Source organism: Sorex fumeus, unplaced genomic scaffold, assembly GCF_029834395.1.
Source record: "Sorex fumeus unplaced genomic scaffold, SorFum_2.1 ptg000197l, whole genome shotgun sequence".
Taxonomy (NCBI): Eukaryota; Metazoa; Chordata; class Mammalia; order Eulipotyphla; family Soricidae; genus Sorex; species Sorex fumeus.
The window spans coordinates 744014-748429 of NW_026606254.1; positions in this window are offsets into that span (position 1 = coordinate 744014).

Below are 4416 nucleotides of genomic sequence, written 5' to 3' on the forward strand. Positions count from 1 at the left end.
TTCTTGCAAGCAGTAGAAGGTTGGACTCAATTTTTTAATCCATACTGACATTTGATGTTTCTTAATTGGTACATTTAGGCCTCTGACATTGAGTGTGATTATTGCCTTGGAGTTTGTACCATCTTTTTGTAGAAATTTGGTCTATTTGTGAGATTTCTCTCATCTACGGTAGCCCTTTTCATTCTCTTTTTAGAGCAGTTTTGAGTCATAAAGTTCCTGAACTGTTTCTTATCCGTGAAGTTGTGTATAGTTCCTTCAAATCTGAATGAGAGTCTGGCTGGGTAAAGTTGTTCATTGAGTTTAATTATCTCCCACCATTGTCTTGGGGCCTCATGTAAGAAATCTTCTGTCATTTGTACCAACACTCCTTTGCATGTCATTTTTTTCTTTAATCTTTAAGTGCTCTATACCTATCTAAGACATTCATCATTCTGAGTAGTTTGTATTTTGAGTATTTTTAGTTGTATTTCTTTAATCTGGTACCCTTCAAGTCTCTTGGATCTGGGTGCTTGCCCCCTCCAGCTCTGGGAACTTCTCAGCAGTGATGTTTCTGATTGTTGCATCTTCACAAGAGTCGCCTTCCTGTCCCTCTGGGACAATGATTATTTTTATGTTGTTCCTCTTGAATTAATTCCAGAGTTATCTTATCAACTGATCCTTCCACCAGTGCCCATTCTCCACCACCAATGTTCCCAGCATCCCCCCCCCATAATCCCCATCCCACCCCCCACTCCTGCCTCTGTGGCAGGTGGATAGTACCTTTTACTCTCTCTCTCCTTTAGGGTGTTGTGGTCTGCAATCCAGGTATTAAGTAGCCATAATGCTTGGTCTATAGTCTAGGAAGATGTGTGCTTAAAGTGGGTAAAGGATCAAATGTGATGGCCTCTCAGTATCTATACTGCAAAACATAATGCTCAAAAGGGGAAGGAGAGAGAGATGGGGGAGGTAAAAGAGAGAGAGAGGGAAAGAGAAAGGGGGCTAGAAGGGAGAGAGAGAGATAGAGAGAGGGAGGGAGGGATGGAGGGAGGACTGGGGACACTGGTGCACTGGTGAGAAATGTACACTGGTGGAGGGACAGGTGTTTGAACATTTTATGACTGAAACCAGATCATGAAAACTTTGTAACTGTGTATCTCAAGGTAATTCAATTTTTAAAAAAAGACCTGGAATCCCCAAAACAATCCAAATGATCAATGAAATCAAGTGCTGGTTCTTTGAAAAAATAAACTAGATCAATAAACCATTGACAAGACTCTCAAAGAAAGAGAGAGAGGGAGAACTCTAATAAACTGAATCAGAAATGAAAGAGGTAACATCCCAACAGAAACTATGAAAATTCAAATCAGAGATTACTTTGAGAATCTTTATGCCGTGAAATAAGAGAACTTTAAAGAAATGGATAAATTCCTGGACTCCTATATTCTCCCAAGGCTGAACCAAGATTTGGAAGAGGGAGGGAGTGAGAGAAATGGAGACAGACAGACAGACAGGATGTATTTGCATATGGAGAGCTGTAATTCTTTCCCATTTTCATCCTTTCTCTTCATTTAACCAACCTTGGTTGACTTCTCAGGATTTTTTTTTGAGAATTACGAGGCCTTTTTCAGTTAGAAAAACAAGATCTTCTAAGCCACAGATTCCCCTCACTCTGGAACTTTTTGCAAGATACTTGCTGTTTTTTACCTCTATAAAATGGAGGTTAATGTAGAATTCATTGAGCTGCTTTGGGATAGAGATTTTAAAAAATGAGTAAGTTCCATTTTAAACAATACTATTTGGCTAATATAACAATTTAAACTTTCAATTTATTAAAAACAAACCTTGATTCACAAGTACACTGAGCTTTAACTCCACTAACCATGAATACTAAATGCATTCAAAGTACCATATCAGAGACAGCTCAATGAGACTGAGCACATGCTTTGTTATGTAGAAGACTCTGAATTGGGTTGGATCCTTGACACTGTAAGATCCCTCAAGCACCCCCAGAAGCAACTCCAAGAACAGAACCTGGAGCTGCCAGCCCCTGCACACTACCACACAAGCAAAAAGCACCATATCAAGTACTGGGGAAATCATAATGGATGGCAACATCCCTGTCATCCAAGGGTTTACAACCTAATGGAAGATATATGTGCAATTAAATTACTCCAGGGCAGAAATGAGGGCTGTAAAAGAACTATGACAAAGTGGTGGAGAGGACATTCTGATCAAACCCTCCGAAGGCTAAATGCTGAGGACTTACTCTGAAAGGATTTCAATTTAAGGCCTGCCAAAGAGAACAAAAGGCAGATTCCAAGAGCAGAGGATACATATGTTATCAAGATGCTTGAGTAAGTGGATGAGGGAAATACTGAGCAATGGTGAATCAGAGATGTGGGAGGGAGTCCAAAGGAAACTAAGCCTGAAGAGTAATCCTAGAGAGTCTGGACTTATCTGGAAGGGCAGTAGGAGGGACTTGGGTCTGTGAGCTCCAGGTACACTTGCAGTGCTTGTGAAAGGAGGGAGTGATTGCGATATCCTCTAGAGAGGCAGACACTGGGGCAAGAAAGACAACCTCTTAGAATACCATGAATGCTATGAGGGGATGGCGAGATTTCAATGAAAAAACACAGGTTTCAGGGAGAGAGGAAGACATGCGTCTCTGTCTGCTGGATCAATGCAAGTCAAACAAGCACCTCTGTCCCACACTTAAGAATAGGTACTTAAGTGTGGATGCTGGTGGTGGGAAATGGGCATTGGTGGAGGATGGGTTGTTCAATCATTGTATGACTGAAGCTCAATCATGAAAGTTTTGTAACAGTATCTCACAGTGATTCAATTAAAAAAAATAAAGTTAAATTAAAAAAAATAGGAAATGAGAGCATGGCAGGTAGGACCCGTGTCCTGACCTGGGTTCGATCCCTGAGCACTACCAGGAGTGATTCCTAAGTGCAGCACCAGAAGTAACCCCAAAACAAAACAGGACTGGAGATGTGGACCATCAGGGACACCCACGTCCATTCCCACCTGGTGCATAAGCACTCAGAGCAAAGTCAGAATGCACAGCACAGAGAAAGCTTCCTGGGCCTCCCCTTGCAGTGCTGTGAAGGGAACATCTTCACATCTAAGGTCTTCTAGAAGTAGCTAAAGGGTTCACTCTCTAGCACTGTCAAATTTAACAATGATAATTATTTTTTGCATACCTCAGGGAACTTAGAAGAAGAACAAATTAAAGCCAAAGTCAGTAGATGGTAAAGGTAAAGGCCCTCCCGTTGATCGTCGATTTGCTAGAGCGGGCCCAGTAACGTCTCCATTGGAAACTTTGTTGTTACTGTGTCTGGCATATCTCAAGGAACTTAGAAGAAGAACAAATTAAAGCCAAAGTCAGTAGATGAAGGGAAAAAAATAAAAATTACAGTGGAAGTAAGGAAAATAGAAATGAAAACAGATCATGTAAAAGATCAGTGAAATCACTACTCACAATGAGAAAGACAAATACAGGATGATCTCACTTATATATGGTATTCAAAGAAATACACCACAAGGAGAGAAATGTCAAAGACAAACCCATAGACTCTAACTCCCAAATTGAGCACACCAAGAGGCAGGGCAGGGTTGAAAGGTCCAGGGGACTATGGCTGAGGGATACTGTCACTTTAGTGAACACAGGATGGTGACATTATACCCCAAAACATTTTAAAATGGAGGGCTTGACGCATAGCACAGTGGCTAAGATGCTTGCCTTGTAGGTATATGGTCAAATGAGTTCCAATTCCATGTTGCTACATGTGCCAGGAATGTTCTTGGCACCCAAACCACTGTCACATGTTGTGACTAATAACCAAGAACCCAAGCACCACAGTAAGAAAGTGTGAGCCCTGGGAACTCTAAACAAAGCACCACAGTGACCCCTCACCCTGTGAGCACTGCAGCTAGAGCCTGCATGCCTCAGCCAGAGGTGCATGCCGGCAAGTAGAGATGCATGCACCACAGCCACAGGAGCACAAACCCAAGAGCCTGCAGCCTAATACTCGACCTGCTAGGAGCACCCCAGCAGAGTGAGTGATTTATCCTGACAAATGATGCCCCATCAGCACCCCAGAAGACTATGTGAGCCCTGCACCCTGCCCGCAACCCCTGCCAGCATCACAGTGAGAACTGCGAGTGCCACAATAAAGCTGCATGTGGACCCCACATGGCAGATCAACAGCAACAAGGGGGAAGGTCAGGAGAGGGAATAAGAGTGTGTTTATAGAACCTCGGTGCCTGAGAACAGATGGCTGGATAAAGAAACTCTGGCACATCTACACCATGGAATACTATGCAGCTGTTAGGAAAAATGAAGCACGGAATTTTAATGTAAATGGATGGACACGGAGAGTATCATGCTGAGTGAAAAGAGTCAGAAGGAGAGGGACTGACATAGAATGACTG